Source organism: Asparagus officinalis, chromosome 6 (genome assembly GCF_001876935.1).
Source record: "Asparagus officinalis chromosome 6, Aspof.V1, whole genome shotgun sequence".
Classification (NCBI taxonomy): Eukaryota; Viridiplantae; Streptophyta; class Magnoliopsida; order Asparagales; family Asparagaceae; genus Asparagus; species Asparagus officinalis.
This window is the reverse complement of record NC_033799.1, coordinates 53,523,580-53,546,650: the sequence shown is the minus strand read 5'-3', so window position 1 is coordinate 53,546,650 and position 23,071 is coordinate 53,523,580. Positions and strand designations below refer to the sequence as shown.

At 37.0% G+C, this 23,071-nt stretch overlaps 1 long non-coding RNA gene across 1 annotated transcript; it reads left to right on the top strand.

The window, feature by feature from the left end:
- Positions 3,418 to 7,722, top strand: LOC109845457. The gene is made up of 3 exons (XR_002248367.1): positions 3,418 to 3,701; positions 3,845 to 3,883; positions 6,802 to 7,722. It is a non-coding gene; the product is annotated as an uncharacterized LOC109845457 (long non-coding RNA).

Sequence of the window (23,071 nt, the reverse complement as noted above, 5' to 3'; positions counted from 1 at the left end):
TTGCTTTCAAGAAGAGCGATAGCTGCATCAAGGAGATATGTATGTCTCTATCTATCAAAGAGTTTTTATTTATCTGTCTAAGCACATTCCCCAAACCTTTAAAGTTTAGGGGCAAATGGTGATAGTAATCTTGCAAGAACAAGGCTGCTTTCGACCTTGATCTCCAAGAGTTCACGGTTAATATGACCGATGTAACCTGAGAAGATGATGACAAAACATCAAATCTAGAAACCAAAGATGTCTATCGCAATACTAGATCAAGACAGGGGGTAGCTATCCCCTTTGACTACTCTGTTCTGAGGTCATCTGTTCAACAAACTCCTTTTTAGTGATCATCCTTTTGTTAGCGACGGCAACTCCTCCATAGCATCAAACGCAATCCCTAGTTCAAGTAATGAATGACAATGGGAAGTATATGTGATGGACCGAGAAGATCATCTTGGTCAAATGGCAGCTCAAACGAGAGATTCAGATGAGGGAATAAAACTTTTGGAAAAAAATGCGTTAGTAACTCTTATAAGCATCTCAGCCTCAACCAAGCTCTTCAAAGGGAAAAAGCCGATCAACAAATCCTCTCTAGATGGAAATCATGTGTATCAAGATGATGCAGATTCGGACCATTTGGGATCTAAAACGTCAGCACCTCCGATGCCAAGCAAGGAAACAAATGCCTTGGATGACATTAAAAAACAACTCAATATTCTTTCTCAACGAACTGAGCTCAAGAAGGTTGGAATTACCAAACCTTACCCCATCAAGTGAGACGTGGTTCCCTGTCCAATAAAAATTCAAGAGGCCAACCTTTCAAACTTTGGGCAAACCAACATATCTACTACTTTCATCAAAAAACTGAGAATGTAATGGGTAACAATGCTATTTAGGTGCGGCTTTCTATTTGCACCCTCTAGGCAGTAGCCTTTGATTTGTTCCAGAATTTACTCGAGGGTTCAATCAAATTATGGGGCGGACCTATAATTAAAGTTCCTCTCACAATTCCATGAGTAACAATCTGATGCTACTATGGTCAAACTCCTTTCTGAAAAGCAAGATGAAAATAAGACGGTTAGGGAATTCATTGAAAGATCTAAAATCTGACATTGTAATGTTGAGATATGCCTCTGCCGATGTTACTTTAAACTTGTCTACATAATTTTGTGGGATGGATAGAAGCCTACATGGATGCTATTACAGCTCACACATGGAAGGATTTGATGTAACAAGCTGAGATAGCAGAAAAATTATTAGAAATTTTAACAAGTTTGAGCCCGACGCTAACTTTAAGGGCACCAAAGGTAAGCAAGGGAAAACTTCCTAGTTGAAAGCCAAAGAGGCTTTCACAGTCGAGGTCCAAAATCCCAGCAACCAGAAAAGGGAACCAAGGAAGAATATTCAACATATTTATTCTTTTAAAGATGAATATACAGTAGCCATCTTCTATGTTCTCAACAAGGGCAATCGATTAAAGTTTCATGAAGTTAGACGCTCTGAAGAAGTCGGAAAGACTGATGACCCAAACTATTATCTTTATCACAGAATGCTGGGATATTCAAAGAAGAACTGCTACATCCTCAAGGATAAAATTTAGACCTTTGTCGAGTTAAGTATTGTCCAGCTCAAATCTGAGTAGAAGAAAGTCACTGCCAATATAGTGACCCTCCAATTTGTCTCCATGCCGAAAATCCAAGACCAAGATTTATGTGAGTGTACACACACACACACACACACACATTGTCCACATTCCTATTGCGAGGATGGAAGTGGTCAACTATGACCAATAAAATCGACAAAGGCAAGTCTTAATCCCTCTCACTACAACAAAAGGAGAAATGATTTGGGTACATCCGTATCTTCTCCAAGATGAGCATTAGACTCTTTAGAAGCCCAAGACCAAGCGCAAGATGAAATCTTGCAATGCCATCTCGGCAATCATTGGGGAGGCATCTCTACAAGTAACCTCGCTCACTGATACAGAGGAAGAAAAGATTGTCATAACAAGCACATGGTCTGGCTGAGATTATTTAAAGAATTATGACTAGCCAGGGTCTTCCAAACAACCCAAACCGATCCAAGCAAAAGGAGACTCAATTTGGGAAGGCATTGCAATGTCCCTCAGATGGTCCCAAAGCCCTGTTCTAGTATGACATTATGGCTCAACTACCAGCCATATCCCAGCTCATGTAACCTTATTCTAAATTTATGTTTGTATAAGGAAACGAGAGAAGTTTTAAAAGAAGTTTTGAATGACAATGAGGCATTCCTCACCCACATGATTGAGCCTTCTTCGAATGAAGGGCACAATTAGTGTTATCAGTGCCAACAACAAGCACCTTGTATCACTTTCACCCCAGAAGATATTCTCATCAAAGACCACCATCACAATCGGCCCCTTTACTATATCGGGTATGTAAGGTTGGCAAAGGTCTAAGGGGTTCACATTGATGCAGGCTCTGTATTGAGCATAATTTCACAAAGACTCTTTGAGTTTTTTTGGTATTCCCCTTCACAAACTCTCAAAGACTTTTGCCATCATATTCAGCTCCTACTCCATCCGCAACTGATCTCTTAGGAAGATCCGACTAAAATGTCAGATCAATGATTTGAAGACGGAAGTAACTTGTTATGTCATCAACGTCGAAACACCTTACAACCTTCTCCTTGGATGACAATGAATCGATTCCAACATACTTGTCCCCTCAACACTTTATCAGTATTTAAAATACATTGATGAATAGGGGGTTAAACAAAAGGTTAATACTAAAAGGCATCCCTTCAAGGGGGTAGAGAGTTATTTTATCGACTCTCTCTTATACGATAAAAATCATACAATCAAGATTGTACTTTCCAATGATGAGAACAACGATAATGAAGCAAACATCGAGCCAGATCCCAATGATTACCTAGTTTGAGAGATAGATCCACTTATAATTACCCTAGATGACCAGTCAGTCGAAGATCAGGGGTGACTGGATCTTTAATTAAGAAGAGTTTGCTTATGACTACTCTTTAGGCTCTTGAGTCTGTAAACTCAAGGGTCAAACTCTAATGTCTAAGCTAGCTTAAGAATCGGCATTGTACATACGAATAAGCAAGTCGTAACTCATAAGCAACTAGATCACTCGGAAAATATCACTTTCATGGTTCAACCTAAAAGTGGTGCCCTAAATCGGATTAGCTTTGGAAAAGCTTAGCCACGATTTAACTTCTCAAGTTCAGATGAAGAAGCCAAAGGAGTACTGAGATTCTCCCGATACAACAACAATCTCAGCATATCTATACTACTTCTATAAGAGAAAACATATGTCAAAACTTTTGCATACCCAATTTGCCCTCTTCAAAATTTATAATTCTAATTTTATCCTATATGTATATATATTATCCCTCTATTATTCCCCATCCTCTTTCATAATGCAAATAAATATTATCCCCTTCGTTATCCGCCCTCTCCCCTTCCCCTCTCCCTCTCTCTTTGATAACGGCCAAAATCGAACCGATCTCTCGCCTTCCCCTCTCCCTCTTTCTTTGATAACGCCCAAATCCCTTTATTACCTTCGTTATCGGTGCTTTCCCCTGCCCCTCTCCCTCTCTCCGTCTCTAAATTAAATTGAACTCCTCACTTCAGTTTCCGTCTCCTCACCTACTCTCCCCATCCGTTTTATGTTTCTATAAATACCTTCTGATTCAATTTTGATGGAACAAATAAGGTTTTTTTTCCAATTGTATTATAAGTATGGATATTTGTTATTCTTATTACCTTCTTGTAATTTCTTATTCAAGTTCTTAGTTTGATTGTTTGATGGATTACCTTTATTTTTGGTAGTGATTGATTGTTGATTGTTGTTGTTAGGTGTCTGATATTGATTGGAGGAGTAGAAAGCTATCAAAGGTAAATTAATTTTTTATTTTATCTTTATGATTTTCCTCTTACAATTCTAACATTTTGTAATGTATTTTTAGTGATATGTGTTGTATATGATTAAGCTGCTATTGTGTTTGGGTTTACTTCATTTTTTGGAGTTGAATAATTTGATATATGCATTGAGTTTTTATCCCCCGTATGTTTTGTTAAATGGACTATATTTTTTTGTGGGTTCATCATCACTGAGCTTTTTTACCCCGTATGACAAACAATTATCCTCTTTAAAACCATAAGGGAAACTGAGGTGGCTCCCTCTCATTGATTGATGTAACTCTAATTTAAGGAAATCCATTTTAGAGCTTTTCGGAAAGAAATGCAATGAAACTTTTTGTAAAGTTTCTTCAATAATTTCCTCTTTCAGATTTTTTTTAAAAAATGTACCCATATTAAAAGCAGTTAAAAACATGAGGATATATTATTACATCATAACAATTGATTTTAGCTCCATGATTTATCATTAAGAAACAGACAAGCGCTACATAGATTAAATTCATACACAAACAGAAGAATACAGAATAGGTATTGAAGTTGGTGGGTACAAAAGGATAAGACCTAATATATAGTTTAAAAAATACAAATAGACCTTCAATGAACCACATTCTTTAAGGATTCTCATTTTTAAGAAAATGGTCATACTAGACATTTCTCCTTATTCTTATTTTACTACATATACTCAAGTTCCATATATCTTCTTTAACTAACCAAAATATGTTCAACTTCTACCTAAAACATTGAACTTGCCCAATCACAGAGTCTATTACGTCCTATCCACAATTTATTTACTTATTAACACTGACTATTCACTTAAACGGAAGGACAAAAACACTTAGCAGCTACAAAAACACTTTGCATTCAACTACATAACTTTTTGATGGAAAAAGAAAAACTAATATGTTAGAATTGTTTTGCTTCTGCTTGCTTTTCTTCAACTAATATATGTGAAAGGCCTGAAAATTTAGTATATAGAAATTGAGAGCAGTTCATAGATGAAGTAAAAATGCTAGCTTGGTTTTTGTTGTGAATCTGTACCGCAAGGTATCACACGCTTTGATCTTATTTTTTAATACTTGTATCTTGATTCTCAATTGTGTTCAAATATCATAATATCATTTCTTACAATTATAGCATTTTGTAATGTATTTTTAGTGATATCTGTTGAATATGATTAAACTGTTATTGTATTTGGCTTTACTTCATTTTTTTGAGTTGAATAATTTGATATATGCACTGAGTTTTCCCCCCGTATGTTCTGTTAAATGGACTGTAACAGTTTAATCACTAATTTCCCTTTCAGAATTTTTTAAAAATGTTCCCACATTAAAAGCAGTTAAAAACATGAGGATATATTATTACATCATAACAATTGATTTTATCACCATGATTGATACAAATAGACCTTCAATGAACCATATTCTTTAAGGATTCTCACTTTCAAGAAAATTGTCATACTAGATGTTTCTCACTTTGCATTCAACTACATAAATTTTTGATGGAAAAAGAAAAACTAATACATTAGAATTGTTTTGCTTCTGCTTGCTTTTTATGTGAAAGGCCTGAAAATTTAGTATATAGAAATTGAGAGCAGTTCATAAATGAAGTAAAAATGCTAGCTTGGTTTTTGTTGTGAATCTGTACCGCAAGGTATCACACGCTTTGATCTTATTTTTTAATACTTGTATCTTGATTCTCAATTGTGTTCAAATATCATAATATCATTTCATTTATTGGGTCATTTTTTCAAGCGTCAAATGCTAGCCGTGTTAATGTTCAATTAGGAGGTTACATGATTCAGTTTGGATGAAGGCGTTCATACTTTAGATACTCCTCTTTTTTTTCTACATACTTCAAATATTTTGCATGGTGTATTACTACATTACAGTTTGCACTAACCATAGAAATATATATGGAAAGAAATTAATTAACGTTGATGTGATGTGCGTATCTCCCACTCATATCTTGTATAGTTTTTTGCTCTTTCGTTGTTTTATTTTTAAATAAAAACTTTTTACCATGCTTTTTCACATGAATGGTTGATTTTGTCAGTACTAAACTTTGTGGTATGCAATAAAGTTTAAGAGAATTCATAGCTTGATTAACAATAGCATGATAAATGTCATGAAACAAAAGCACAATAGATGGTTGCATGCATGCATGATGTTTATGTTGGAATGAGTGCATTAGAATTTTTTTTGTCTCTGAGTCCTCTTTTGCACACAGGTTCCACATGGACCTTTTAATAAGTTAATATTAAGATCCTTGCTAGATTATGATTTTCTTTAGGAATATTTTTATTTCTTCATGTGATATAAAACTCTGAAAATAGTTTTTTTCACATCTGTAGCAGAATTTGGTTCTCTTCACTCCATTAGACACTTCAATTATAATATTTGTATTTACTTAAACATCTATGTTATTTACTAAATGATAAATAAAAAACTATACAGTGATTCACGGAAGATGAGAGTATTAGTTAAATTTAAAATGAATTATATGAAAGTGTTGCTGACGCTCACGAAGAATTGCATATTATGAGACTAATTTGCTAGCCTGATCCTTGCCTGCAAGCTCATGTTCATAACCCAAGCTTGCCCTTTGTTATACCTAGCCATACGAGTTACAAGGCATAACGACTTATCATTGAGTAATTGCTATATTGGAATATAAATATTTTTTTGTTGGAAATCCTTTTATTGAATGTAATCTTTCAGTTTGAAAATTTTAATTATCATTGAATAATTGCTATATTGGAATATAATTAGTTAAAAGTAACAAATATGAAAGAGTACCAATCATGTCAAAGGGTTCGCGGCAACCAATATGATATCTAAAGTGACAACACTTATATTATAGCTGTATTAATAATTCCTTTTGTGGTTTCATAACAGATGTTGAAACGCACAGCACGCAAATTAGTTCCCAAACCATATGAGTTTAAAACTTTTACTAATACTAAGGCCAAAAAAATTATTGAAATTTCATCAAGTGACGATGAAGACGATCAGAAAAAGATGTTAAATGAGGGTCACTCAACAAACAAGCATGCAATTGGTACTTCAGCTCGACTATATGATGATGAAGAAGAACCATCGATTGAGGAGTATTATGATGATGATGAGGAGGAAAGCTCTTATGAAGTTAACAAAAAAAATGAAGGTTGAGGATTCAGATCCTGATTATGTCCCTAGCAAAAATACTCATACTACTGCTAAAGTTAATGTTTCTATTGCTGCTAAGATCAAGGATGAAGAAGAAGCGGATAAAATGTTTACTGAAGCTATGGGCATTCTAGAAGCAATCTGAAAAATTCGTCAAGAAAAAAAAAAGTTGAGATGAGTCTTAGAAAAATAATTATCAAGTCAATAAAATAAATTTAGGTCTGATTTGTCAATCGTAGTATTGGAAAAGTTTATAAGTTTTTGTTATTTTTATTAGCTTTAATTATGCAACAAAAAGCCTATGTTTGCCTCTTTATCTTTCTTTAACATCGACCTTATGAAGGATATGATTTTGGGTGTTAAATACTTGTGTTCTATTTTGTCTGCTGCATCACTGATATTTCAATTTTATTCATTTATGATTTATGATTATGATTAATGATTTATAATTATGATAAAATATGTTTTTTATATTTTTTTAGCTCACCTTCAGAACTTCACAAATTTTTGGCCGATATATATCAGGGCACATATATCAAGTGCTTCCAACACATGTGCATGTTATGTGATTGTTATAAAGATGTGTATTATGCATGGGAAATATCAGCTGCCATGTTATGTATAAATTATAAGGTACATTGGGATAAGTACTACTACTACAAGGAAATGCAGGGATGGAAAACCTCCAGGAGGAAATGAGAAGTCACTGCTCAATCACTGCATGGCCTTTCTGAACATCCACCGTTTGGAAGATGTCCTCTAGGATTAGATGTACTGGGACTGGTTATGCTGCCATTGCCTACCAAAGGGTCGACATTCACCTCAGAAACTCTCTTCACTTTCTTCTCTTGCACATGTAAAAAAAAAAGGATAAGTAACAAAACAAGCAGTTAAAGACTTTTAACAACAGACTAAGAAATTGCATGTCTTCACACACAAGCGTGTGCATATCTTCACACACATGCGTGCACCTATACACCCACCCATGCACACATGCAGATATTTCCCATGTACCCTTCATGCAAAATACCAGTATAAATAGACAGACCTTTTATTTTACAAGACTTCAGTATAAAATTGACCATTTTCTATGTTGAAAAATTGCATAAATGATGATACTAAGTTCTTTTTTTCTAGGTATAAGGATTAAGAATAACCAACAACTACAGCAAGGAAAGCAATGTACATTTCCTTTTCAAAAGTAATGCTTTATATAGTTTGTATAGTAATTATAACAATAGTTTTATTAGTGCTACAAACTTTATTTTATCTCTCTTTTGAAAAGATTCACAATGTATCATCTACGTGCGTTGGAGATATGCATATGCAACATAACGTTTTACTTTGTAATTTTGATAATGTTAAATCCGAGTAGTAATTAACATTGAAAATTACTATTTATAATGTATCATTTTTTTGTACAGTACGTTTGTGGAGATAACCACATAAGCACTTCTGTATTAATACTAACAGACTGCAATTGACGCTCAAGCATTGACCATAGAGAAATTATGTCACTAAAACACTGAAGAGGTAATGTATTACGAATAGATACATACTACAGTGTGATAAAATCAGCTAGAAGCTTAGAACAACCTCATATGTTATGCAATTTTATGTGTAGTGTTAAGCATGATGTATTATAATGGTGCAGGTTATTTTTAATCATATGTTAGACATTAAATATTGTCCCATATTTCATCTCTACCTCTAACTAACACATTACATGTGCTTTGCTCTGGAACCTTTAGTATTGTTTTATATATAGTAATAATCAGCTAAAAAAGTTCATGTTGTTTTTGCTCCCATGATTGACTTTTTAAAAACCAAAATTATACAACATTTAAGATTAAGTTGATATTAATAAAGTATGAGCTAATGGACAGCAAGCTATTTGACGCCGAACGGCAATATACCCTGTAATAATAATTAAACCAAGAAAACTTATTTTTTATTCCATAAGGTGCTATATACAATATTATAGCTGTAATATTGCATGTTTAGCTTTTGGAACCTTGGGGGTATTTACTAACAAAGATTCTTGTTATGGTTTAGTAATTTATCCACGTTGACCTTTGCTGTAGTGGATAGCTTCTTATGCTCTGAATGCAACCTGCAAGAGCATTCATCTATATAATTGAACCCATGTATGGTTGTACTAACTTTATATTTTCAATATTTTTTCATAATGAAAGATTAAGAACAAGCAAAAACTACAGCAAGGAAAACAAGGTACATTTCCTTTTCAAAATTAATGCTTTATATAGTTCGTATAGTAATTATAACATTAGTTTTATTAGTGTTTAATTACCATGTCAACTTAACTGGATTTAACTATATTATGAAATTTTCCATTGTGTCGATTATTAAAATTACATAATAAATGAATTTATAACATTTAAATTTATTAGATGTATGTACTAGATTAATATGAAAAATAAATTAACGTTCAATTCTTGTGCAGTTAAAATAATATTCTCACAAGTTTGCGTAATTATTGGAAAAATCAAATGGAATCAAATGAAGGTTAGCCGAACTAATTTAATTTTTCTAATGCATCCTCAAGATAATGAATAACAAATAATTCTAATATATTCATATACATTTATCAACAACATCAAAGAAAATCAAAAGAAAAAATTACTACAATGCGCTAACTACTAAGGAAAGAGAAGCTTATATTGGAAGTGTGTGTCAAAATAAGAGAATAAAGAGGACAATGGATAATAGTCAAAATGCAGAAGAGCAGTCAAAGAAAAGATGTGCAAGCTGGCCAGAACGAGCATCCAATTACCAAGTTGAATGTAACAGTGAGCTTTGATAAGTTTAAAAATATAACAATTTAAGTTTTTATAGTATATAAAATTAACTACTAACATATTACAATCATATAGGAACAAATATATCAAGGCCGTCCTGTTCAGAACTACACAAGCTTGGATAGATAGCAAGTTGTATCTATTGTGGAGCAATGAAATTTCAATATGAGAGTCCATCTTTTTGCTGCAATAATGGAGAAACAGCACTTGTGGAACCTCGTATTCCGGGTGAATTATATAACTTGCTAACATTGGATTATAATGAGAGTGTTGAGTTTAGGAGAAACATTAGAGCATATAATAGTGTTTTCTCATTCACTTTATTTGGGGTAGCAATTGATAAAAACTTAGCATCTTTAAGGCATGGAATATACACTTTTAGAGCACAATGTCAGATTTACCATAGTTTGCCTGGATTGATACCACAAAATGATAGACCAAGCTTCTTCCAGTTATATTTTTATGACACAGATAATGAATTGCAAAATATGATGAATGTCATACAAGAAGGGAACTTAGCAGAAAACACAATGAAGACTATAATGAAAATCCTAGAAGACAATCCTTATGCGAAAATTCTACGAAGGGTTAAAGATGTACCAACGTTGAGAAAATTACAAATCTGTATATCTAAGAACACTAACCTTGACCAAATGATTTATAACTTTCCAACAGCAGAGCAAGTGGTAGCAATTTGGGTAGAAGGAAACAATCCCAATGAACAGTTAAATAAAGAGATTATAATACAATAGAACTCTGTGTTTGGGGAGAAAATTGGTTTCTTCATTGAGGTACTCATTACAACTTCAGTCGTTATAATAAAAATACAAAAAGATAGTCTTTTTATAAGACTTTTACACAATGAAAATACACTTGTCATCAAATAGCGCAGAGATTGTTTATCGGTTTTCTGCTTGCGGGGGATCTTGGCCTTTGACGGGGACGTTGATATCCGTAGACCACCAAATGATCAGATCAGATCCAGAGCTTCATCGATTTGCGAAGGAATCAAGAAGCCGAAGCGCTTATCTTGGTAACAGCAAGATAATTACTCTTCTTAAGATCACTGCAACGGGGTAATCTTAAAGGACGAACCGGGTTGCAGATTTAACGCGCTCCTCTTCTTTATGCTGACGAACTTAATCCGATCTCTCCTCCTCCTCTCTGAAATTCGTGGCTCATCAGTCCTCAATTCGGAAGGGCTTCGCCGATACTCAAAAATTCTAGATCTTGAAAAATGAAGGCCCTGGGGCTGTATTTATAGGCTTCAGGAGCCCTATGTTCGGATAAGAACGGTTGATTCCCTCTTATCTTTAGTTGAAACCACTTAACCACGTTCTTAGATAGATTCAGATCAGTTGGAACAAATCCAGGTGGTTAACATAAAAAAATGGTTCAAAACAGCCAAAAACAGTATTCTGGGGGTTGCGGACACTTATGAGTGTCTCGGCGTGGCCGAGACACTTACAAGTGTCTCGGCCAAGCCGAGACACTTTGAAGTGTCTTGGGTATTTTGGCCCTAACTTCCTCATATGAACTCCAAATGACTTGATTCTAGATGCATTAGAAATATGACAAATATATCTATAACTTTTATGTTTTGAGTTTCTTCAGATTCAAATCAGATCATGGCTAAAATCATCATTCTTCTCTAAGACACCAACACTATCTCGGAATTCTGAGGCAGTTTGTACTATCTTTGGTATTTTGGCTTTATCTTTAATATATCTCCAAATGACCTGATCTAAGATGCATTGGAAAGCTAACGAGGAGATATACAACTTTTATTTTTTGAGTTTCTTCAGATTCAAATCGAATCATGGCTAAAACCACTCTAAAATGTCCAAGATACCTTTGGGTGTCTCGACTTGGCCTAGACACTAATGGGTGTCTCGGTCAATCCGAGACACCAATGGGTGTCTCAGCTTGGCCGAGACACCTCTAGCTGTCTCGCTGAGGCCCGGGACGTAGTCCTGCGCGTTCTGTCCGTTTTTGCCATATCTTCGTCGTCCGAACTCAGAATTATGCGGTTCAAGATACGTCAGAAATCCGACAAGGAGATCTATGGGCTCCTATGATTGAATCATATGTGGAGTAAATGAGACATGAGGGGTGCTCCGCCTTTCGTAAATGACACGGGGCTCCCGATCAGTTCGTGTTTCCATTATTCCATAGTTCTGGTGTTTCGTATGGTCCATCGACTCACTCCGTGTATTTGTCATCGTCAAATGAGTTTTTGTGACTCGAATAGAGACGCTCATCATCTTCTCTCTGTCTCGAGCCGCGTGCGGGGACCTATAGGTAATTTTTTAATGCCTACAGATACCCCCTCCAAAGTGTTTCATTCTCATTTCTTTTATAGATGAGACTGAAATACTTTACATATGATCGGTCCAACCTTCACTCAGCATAAAAGAACCTGTAGTTAGCTTTGATTATTGACTCCTTCAATTTTCAACCTATTCGATGTTTTGACGAATAGCTAAAGTTCTCCCGGCGCTGCGTTTATCGTATGGTCGTCATCGAAATCTTGAATCAAAATCGGTGAGTTGATTTTGGCTCGTATCGTCGAGTTGACTTTGAACTGACTATTTCCATCACGATATATTGACTCGTATTAACTTTTATCACAATGCGTTGACTGGCGTTGACCTAGGGTTACGTGTTGACCGACGTTAACCTAGGGTTTCGAATCCCCTGGTGTTGACTTTTTTATCGCAACGCGTTGACTGGCGTTGGCCTAGGGTTACGTGTTGACCGACGTTGGCCTAGGATTTCGGATCGTCCAACGTAACATAGTTTATACTCGTACGTTTGCTGAAGTATACACAGTTTAAGCTCTTAAGGTATTGGAGCATGGCAATCCTAACAGTTAGGGTTATAGGACCAACTGTCAAAGCTGATTCGTTTACAGATATAGATCTTATCCCGAAGTTATTGGATGCTCGAGTCACGAGACCAGTTAATAAAGCTGGTGCGTCAATGACTTTCACACTTATAGGATTTTTAGTAAACCCTCAGCCATCAACGGATTTGATGAGCCTTTACCGACTATCGTTTGAGTCGGGCTAGCATGCAGATTATTTAAATCCGTTCTGCATGTAACGTTATGCTAAAAGAGTTAACTCCTTTAGTGCTACGGTATTGAATACGTAGACTTCGTCTTTCTTATGGGAATAGACTACCCGGCGACGTGTGTTAGACGTAGACTTAGGATTTTTGGCCAATCCTCAGCCATCAACAGATTTGACGTGCTTTTACCAATTACCGTTTGAGTCGGGCTTGCATGCAGATTATTTAAGTCCATTCTGCATGTGATGTTGTGCTAAGAGTTAACTCTCTTAGTGCTATGATATTGAATATATAAACTTCATCTTTCTTACAGGAATAGACTACCCGGCAACGCGTGTTAAATGCTGACTTATCCCTACTTAGGCTTCGGGATAAAATTCTCTAGACTGGAATTCTGGTATCTTCTTCAATCGGTGAAAGACTAAACCGGCAACGCGTGTTAGGCGTTGACTTATCCCTACTTAGGATTCGGAATAAAATTCCCCGTACGTGTAAGGCACAGATTATGATGTTAATAACAACCTGCCATAATATCGAATATGTGGGCTTTTGTCTTTTTTATGGTCAAGGACTAACCGGCAACGCGTGTTAGGCACTGACTTATCCCTACTTAGGCTTCGGGATAAAATTTCCCAGACTGGAATTCTGGTGTCTTTTTTAATCGGTAAAAGACTAAACCGGTAACGCGTGTTAGGCGTTGACTTATCCCTACTTAAGATTCAGGATAAAATTCCCCGCGCGTGTGAAGCACGGATTTTGTTATTATTAATAACAACCTGTCATAATATTGAATATGTGGGCTTTTGTCCTTTTTACGGTCAAGGACTAACCGGCAACGCGTGTTAGGCGCTGACTTATCCCTACTTAGGATTCAGGATAAAATTCCCCGTGCATGAAGTACACGGATTTGGAGTTGAGAATAAGCAGTGCCTTCTCTTGGGGCAAAACCTAGAATAAGAGGGAAAGAATTTTATATTCTATCTCCCAAAACTGAAGAGGAAGAATTTTATATTCTATTTTCAGTTGCAAAGGAGACTCGAAGTGGGATCTCCACCTTAAGAATCGAAAAGGGTGAAACTAGGAGTAAGATCTCCACTCCGAGAATCGAAAAGATTCAAGCAACCCTAAGTTTTATAGGATTGATTGCTTAATCCAAGAAAAGAATTCTTTATTTATTGAGGTGAAATTCCAATTTCGGCCCTAACTTTTATAGGTTTGGATGAATAGAAAAAGGTGGAAGTCTTTCGTTTATCGAAATGGATGACCTGATCTTGGTCCTAACTATCTGCAGGTTTAACCAAGTAAGGTTGGAGGCAATCCTAACTTTTATAGGTTTGATTGCTCAATTCGAAAGTGGACCTCTCATTCATGAAAGGAATCGAGAGGGGATTTTGGTTGTGGTCCTAACTGTCTAAATATTTGACCAAGATGGGAATTTGAAATGACCCTAACTGTTTAAAGGTTTGATCGTTCAATTTGTGGACCTCTCGTTCATGAAAGGAATCGAGAGGGGATTTTGGTTGTGGTCCTAACTGTTTAAAGGTTTGACCAAGATGGGAATTTGAGACGACCCTTAACTGTTCAAAGATTTGATCGTTCAATTTGTGGACCTCTCGTTCATGGAAGGAATCGAGAGGGGATTTTGGTTATGGTCCTAACTGTTTAAAGGTTTGACTAAGTAGACAGTGGGAGTGTGAGTACAAATCACAGTGGGAGTGTTGACTTGCGCAAGTCGCTCAGAGGGGGTTCCTGATATTAAGTGACAAATACTTAACGCGGAGGGGTTTGATAAACGTTAATGATCAGGAGATTAAAATTCTGGATACTATATCCGGACTCTAACAATGAGAATGTTGAGTGTACAGACGTAGCGGGAGTTTGAGTGGGAGTTTCTTATTCATCACCTTCTTGTAATGATCGGGTTATCCCTATGAATACACTATATAGAATTCTCCCGGGAACTTCCCGTTACATGAATTATCCACCCCCAGCTTTCTTCGCAAAACTAGGTCTAACAGTGCACTCAGTTGCATGACCGGGTTATCCTTAAGAATACCAGGCATGGCACTCTCTAGGAACTTCCCATGAAAGAAAGGAAATAGTTTAGACTCGTATACCTATTGGAGTGTTAGGGAGCAGTTTAACCTCTTATACCGGTTGGAGGATTGAGAAACAGTTTATACTCGTATACTCTTCGGAGTGGTGCACCGTCATTCGGCTTATTCTAGCTTTATGGCGCCAGAGTCGATTAGACCTTAAATCTTGTTCTTTAGACCGAAACAAACCTCAGTGGGATGGAGAACTCTTACTATGGTCGCCAGCTAGTTTGGATCCGTAATCCTCTTAGCTCCCTCCTCATCTTTAATAGGTGGTAGCTCAATCTCACCGTTATTCAGGAGGTACTCGAAAATATCCGAAACTTCTTCATCCTTGAAATAATACTCTTTTTGGAGTCCCGAATCTGCAGCCCTTTGCTGCTTTTGAGGTTATTGTTGTGACGTCTGATTATTATCACTAGCAACCACAGGCATTGATTTTGGCTTCTTTCGATCTTCTTCCTTCTGAGGAAGTGTTCGGCTTGTTCGCCATGCATTTTCAAATCTTTCCAAGTATTGGATGGGTTTAATCCCATAACTCCCAACACGTCCAAAGAGAGGTTGATGTGGTAAGTCTGGAGGATGAAGTCCTCCGTGTCGGATCTTGGCAGTTCATCGCCTTATTCCAGAAACGTTTGATAAGTCGTCGACTGTCTCTTCGTCTTCTTGTTTCTCCTCAAAGAGTGTCCTGATGGATATCTCGGTGTCGTCGTCAAAGAAATTACCGAGGAATGAGCTTTCCATACCGTCCCAGCTATTGATACTTTCAGGCTTGAGACGGCGGTACCAATCGAAGACAGGCCCGCGAAGGGTGCCGACGAATGACCGAACCATCAATGCTTCATTGCCGGAGATTGTGCCCAAGTGGGACTTGAAGTAGATTAGATGCTGAGTGGGCAAGCCCTTCCCGTCGAACGGCGTGAAGTTGATCAGGTTGAACTTCGCTGGATACGGGATCGAATCCCACTCTCTCGGGTAAGGACATGGAATGCCGGTCTTTTTACCTCTCGAGCAGATATTAGATCGTTAATTTTGATCTCGAGGTCTTTCATTTTCTCGTCCTCGTCTGTATCATGTTTTGGACAATTTTCAAGAGGAACAATGTGGTCACCCCCGACATTATTATCTTTGGAGGGACCACCCCCAGCGTTGTTATCTGTAGGGGGTGCATTTGAACCACCCCCAGCATTTTTGAGGGGTGCATCAGCCATGATGATTTCGTCCACTTCTGGATTGCTGTTAACTGCACCGTTCTGGGTGCGATGGCTGGATTCACCAAGTTGATTGGATAGAGCCTGCATCTGTCGATCATGCTCTTCCTTCATCTGTATCATAGCTATTTCCAATTCGAACTTGAAGTTCTCTTTTTGCTTAGCAAAAGCATCATTGATGATCTTGGTCATTTGTTCCGCGTTGATCATGAACGCCTCACGAGATTGTCCTATGCTGGACATCGTATTGTTAGAAGCGATGGTGGAGTTCGCATCTGATGCTTCATCATCTGAGGATAATCCGCTATTCATCCTCTGATAGTCCCTACGCATAGTAGTTCCTATGCGTAACCGAGTTATACGTTGGGATACGTCCGAAAAATGATGAGAACTGAAACTTCGCGTTGACTTTCCTTTATCAACCATATTGATAGTGACCTCTGGGAATTCGTCGTCTCACGCAGCTGATCTTTTTTTACGGAAACGCCTTGGCTTGGTTTCTGATGCTTCATAGGAAAGCCTTTGGAATACCGAGACCCTCTGTGGAGCGGTGTTGAGGCAGTTACACGCTGATAATACTGCCCTGATAATTTTGGTACATGGACAGTGAGAGTCCGCTTCCTGGGCACCTCTCTTTCGAGATTTATTCGTACCCCTACCCCGATAGTACAACTCATCAACGTTACGATTAGAGCAACCTATCGGCTGTTTACATGAATTCTCAGGTATAGCGCATCTGTCTGTCTGATACGTTTTCTTCTGAGTAAACAACTCCTTGTTAGCGTCTGCAGGAGTCATACGTTTGGAATCACACTTTTCTGAGGGTGAAACTTCAACGGGCTCCTGGCCTTTGACTCGCAGTCCGATGTGGCCAGTTGCTGAAAATTTCTCCTTATGAGAAGGCTTCATATGGTCATGAGGGCACGTGCGACCCCCAGCTCGTTAAGTTTCTCAGGGTTCCTTCACTGGGTCCAAGCGTTCTTTAATAGGAGTTTTGCCTCGATCTTCATGTAGAGGACCTAGGAGAGCCTTCAATAGAATTCTCGATTTGGAGAGATCCACATTGTAGTAGGGCTTCACCAGAGGTGCAGAAGCAATAGGAGCGGGATCCGAAGTTGACGAAGGCTGGGGAGAAACGTCACCTGCTTTTGCCTTAGGCATTGATTTAGCCTTTGGCATCCAAGTTTGTTTGGATCTAGGCGATCTCTTAACCGCCTCTTCCTTTTGCATTTCTTGTGCTTTTCGTACCAGGATCTGGGCATGCGCAAGAAGTGCGTGATGCTTCTGAATGCGCTCCTCAAGAGTGGAATGGTTCCGTTTGACACAAACACATTCGTTAGTAGGTGGTTGGGAGGAGGTTCCCGAAGCTTGCTACTGGAACACTTGGCGTCTTCTGAGTTTTAGATCCGCATCATATCAGATCCTGTCAACATGCTTCAAAGCCTTGGCAAATTGGCGCGCGAGATGTTGACGACGCCTTTGACGAGCCCTCTTCCTCAGCACTGGTGCACTTTCAATGGGAAACTCTTTGACTTTCAAAGAGCTATCACGAACGTTGGATCTGGTTTCTTTAGAGGCTGGAGAGGGGTCTTTCACTGCATTCGGATTCAGATTATCAACTCTGGTCTTCAGATCTGAAGGCATGTTCTTCGCGGCAGTGGTTTTCCTGCGTTTGCAAGAAGAAGATCTAGAGAAGAAGGAGGAAATATATTCCTTGAATTTCTACTGGTCGAATTCGTATTCAACCTCTTCAAACACTGGGATCTTGATCGTCGGTTGCGTCATGACAGCCTCGGCAGCGAGGCTGTTGGCTCTCACTGTGGTCGCCAGCTTGTTTGGGGAGAAAATTGGTTTCTTCGTTAAGGTACTCATTACAACTTCAGTCGTTACAATAAAAATACGAAAAGATAGTCTTTTTATAAGACTTTTACACAATAAAAATATAATTCTCGTCAAACAGCGCAGAGATCGTTTATCGGTCTTCTGCTTGTGTGGGATTTGTTAGGAATATAAGTTGTTTAGACAAAGATTAACACGAATTAAGTTTTAAACAGTTAATAGAAATTAGATAAAAATAGATAACTGTTATAGCTCAGAAATGAAATTCAAATGAAAGTAAATAAAAGTTAGAAATACGGCCTGATGGTCGAGGTGTGCAAGCACTGTCCCAAGAATCTAATTGCTCCCTCTCGTACAGGGCTACGTGGCAAAAGTTCTCGGAGATACAACGACCCTCGGTCAGGCGACCTCCTTTTCGTCAACACGAGCTTCAAGAAGGCTTTGCGAATTCTTCTCCACTTTCAGGGAACCAGCAAATCGTAACAGTAAGCAAATGTAAGAGGAAGAACAGAGAAGAAGTGATTATTTTTAATTCGATGTGTTAAACTCTTCGGATTTTAGATCATTTTATAGGAAAAATAACTGTTACTCATAAATCCCGTAATTAACACGTTTTAATTACTCACCCATTAATGTATTAATGTTAGCCGTTTTCTGTCATTTAAATCCATAAATCCGCGGTATTTTAATTATAACAGTTATAAAATATTTAATCCTAACCATTACAAAATATTTATCACATGTTAATTGTTCAAAAATAAAAATTATATTTTAATTATTCAAAAATAAAAATATAGCAGATTAAGGGCCCCTCAGTCCGGAGCTGCATTCGTGTGCGCGCGCCACCCGACCCGAACCCGAGCCCGAGCCCGGCCCGGCCGGCGCGCGCGTGTGTGGTGTGGAGCATAACCTTTTGTTTTCTTCTAGGCATAGGAGAGAAAGGGAAGGCTTATAAAGACCCTTCCTTCCTATTCCATTTCCTATGTGGGACTAAACTTTTCATCTTTTCCTCTACAAACCCAAGTTTTAAGTTACAACTCCAACAATCCCCCACATAACTTAAAACTTGAAGTAACTCAGAAATAAGAATAAAAGAAGAACTTAAAAATAAATAAGATTGATGGTTCCCTTATACTATGTAATAGGTGGAGGTACCTTTCGGTTTGAACCTTCACTTAGTGACACTTGTATAGATCCGTGAGAGCTTGGTGGACTACGCCTTGAAGCAGTCTCATTTATTGGATTTCTACAGAAAGCACACATAATATAGTTTTGAAGAATTCTAAACGGGTTGCGCTATTATCGGCCTTGCGCATGTATCTTTTATGTGCGTTACTAGGGAGCAGCCCTGATCCCATAGTCACGGCCTCACAACTACACACATATAGGTGAATCCTAATAATGATGCGAGCAAGTAAGCATCCTGCCTCATGGGTCTTGGATTCATTAAGAGTTAGACTCAACTTATCACTTGCTTTTTATGAGCATTGATCACCCTAGGGATGGGAGCAAATAAATTCAGTGCTCGTCATAATTAATCACTCATTCAGTTTGTTTCTACCCATTAAACCTCTGCGAGGTTGGGTTGCCACTGCAGTGATTTTTCTTATGGGCTTAACCCCATCCCCCTCGATGATTCTAGGACCACTGCCCTAGATAAGCCTTTAGTTAAGTGATCTGTAAGATTTTTTGCTGATCTTACAAAATCTAAGGCTATTATATGGTTTTTCATCTTATATCTCAAGGATTTATGTCGCACTTAATCTAAGGCTATTATATGGTTTTTCATCTTATATCTCAAGGATTTATGTCGCACTTTCAAGTGTCGATCCATCTTCACATTTGCATTCTCTTGATGGCATTTGTCAATCGCTGACCTGCAATCACAATGAATAGAAATAGCTGGTAATGGTTTTTGCATTAGTGGAATTTCAGTTAGTAAATCTTTCAACCATTCAGCTTCTATACTAGTAGTATCAAGAGCTATCATTTCTGATTCCATTGTACTTCTAGCCATTACAGTTTGTTTAGTAGATTTCCAGGACACAGCTCCTCCTCCTAAAAGGAACACAAATCCTGTGGTGGATTTTACATCTACTGAGTCACTAATCCAATTTGCATCTGAATAACCTTCTAGTACAGATGGATAACCTTTATAGTGTAAACCATAATTTATAGTTCCTTTTAGGTATCTCAAAATTCTTTCTAAAGCATCACGGTGACTCTTATCAGGATTTGATGTATATCTACTAAGTCTATTTACTGCATAAGCAATATTAGGTCTGGTGTAGTTTGTTAGGAATCCTAATGATCCAATTATTTGTGCATATTCTTTTTGTAATTGAGGATAACCTGTATTTTTATTTAGATGTACATTAGGATCAAATGGAGTAGAAACAGGTTTACAGTTTGGATCATAAAAATTCTTGAGAATTTTCTCTATATAATGTGATTGTGATAGCACATATCCATTCTCATTCTTCAAGATTTTAGTGTTAAGAATTAAATCAGCTTGACCTAAATCTTTCATGTCAAAATTTTATGATAAAAAGTGTTTGATATCATTTATGATTTGTATGTCAGAACCAAAAATAAGAATATCGTCAACATATAAGCATAATATCACAATTTTGTTGTTATTATCTATTTTATGATATACACACTCATCTGTTTGATTAATTACAAATCCATAAGATAGTATAATTTCATCAAATTTCATATGCCATTGTTTTGGGGCTTGTTTGAGACCATATAGTGATCTAATAAGCTTGCATACTTTCTTTTCTTGTCCAGAAGCTATAAATCCCTCAGGTTGATCCATATAAATTTCTTCATCTAAGTCTCCATTTAAAAATGCAGTTTTAACATCCATTTGATGTATTATTAATTTGTGAATGGATGCTAGAGCTATGAGGACTCTAATGGTAGTAATCCTAGCTACTGGAGAATAGACATCAAAATAATCAATACCAGACTTTTGGGTATATCCTTTAGCTACTAATCTGGCTTTATATTTATCTATTGTTCCATCAGGTCTAAGTTTCTTCTTAAACACCCATTTACATCCTATGGTTTTACATCCTGAAGGAAGATCAGTTAGTTCCCAAGTATGATTTTGAACTATAGATTGTATCTCATTATTTATAGCTTCCTTCCAAAATGGAGCATCTACTGATTTCATTGCATCTTCAAATGTAACTGGAGAATCTTCTACAAGTAATGCATAGAAATCTTCATGGACCTTTTCTATTCTAGTTCTTTTACTTCTCCTAGGCTCCTCTGGACTTTCTAGTGGTCTAATTTGTTTAGAACTAGTTTCACCTTGATTAGAACTAGGATCTGAATTATTAGAGCTAGGGCCTGTGTTGTTTATTCTGGTCTTGTAAGGAAAAATATTTTCAAAGTAATGTGCATCCCTAGCTTCAATTATGGTGTTGTTGGCTATCTCATTAATGTCAGAGTTGATTATTAAAAATCTATTTGCATTACTATCAGAAGCATAGCCAATAAAAATTCCATCTACAGTTTTAGGTCCAATTTTCTTTCTCTTATTCTCAGGTATTTTAACTTTTGCTAAGCACCCCCACACTTTCAGGTGATCCAAATTAGGGTTTCTATTCTTCCAAATTGTGTAAGGGGTTTTATCAGATTTCTTGAATGGAATTCTATTTAGTATATGACATGCAGTCATGAGAGTTTCTCCCCATAAATTTTCTGGCACACCTGAATTAATTAACATTGAGTTTACCATGTCCATTAGTGTTCTATTCTTTCTCTCAGCTACTCCATTAGATTGAGGTGTATATGGAGCAGTTATTTCATGAATAATTCCATTCTCTTCACAGAATTGTTTTAATTCATTAGAAGTGTACTCACCACCTCTATCTGACCTTAGTATTTTAATTTTCCTATCCAACTAATTTTCAACTTCTGCTTTATATATTTTGAATTTGTTTATGACTTCATCTTTGGCCTTAATTAAGTAGAGGTAACAATATTTAGAGCAATCGTCTATAAAAGTTACAAAATATTTGTTACCTCCTCTAGTTGTTCTTCCTGAATCACAAACATCACTATGGATGAGTTCTAATATCTCAGAATCTCTATCAATAGTTTTAAATGGTTTCTTAGGAAGTTTGGCTTCTACACATATTTCACATTTTTCATCATCTTTTATATTAAGCTTTGGAATTATATTGAGATGCATCAATCTTTTAATTGAATTATAATTCACATGTCCTAATCTTTGATGCCAAGTGATGGAAGGTTCAATATTCAAAGCTATTGGAGGTGCAAGAGTAGAATTCTTAACATTCAATTTAAAAAGACCATCACATAAGAAACCTTTTCCAATGAAGTTCAAACCCTTAGTTATTACAACTTTATTTGATTCAAAAACAAGCTTATAGCCTTGTTGCACTAACAAAGATCCACTAATTAAGTTTCTCCTAATGTCTGGTACATGATGGACATCCTGCAGGATCAAAGTCTTATCCGAAGTCAGCTTTAGGTTGATCCAACCTATTCCAGATACATGAGCCACATTATTATTTCCCATTATCACAGTTCCTCTACTTGAGACCTGATAGGTGGAAAATAAAGATTGATTAGAGAAAACGTGAATATTAGCTCCAGTGTCAATCCACCAATCATTTGCTTGAAAGGCCATGTTTACTTCAGGGGTGAAGAGAACAGACCTGAAAGCAGTCTCAGCTAAACTGGAAGTCACCATATTTACTTGTGACTTATTAGGTGGAGGTCCTCCTTTCCTAGGCTTGGATGATTCTATCTTCTTGTAAAAGCAGTCCTTAGCAAGGTGGTTGGTTTGTCCACAAACGAAACAGGCTCGACGTTCAGCTCCTTCCTTCTTTTGAAAGTGGAAAGGGTTCTTATTTTGATGAAATGATTTCTTCTTAAATGTTTTATTTTAATTTTGGTGGAAGAGACGTTTCTTGTGTTGGGG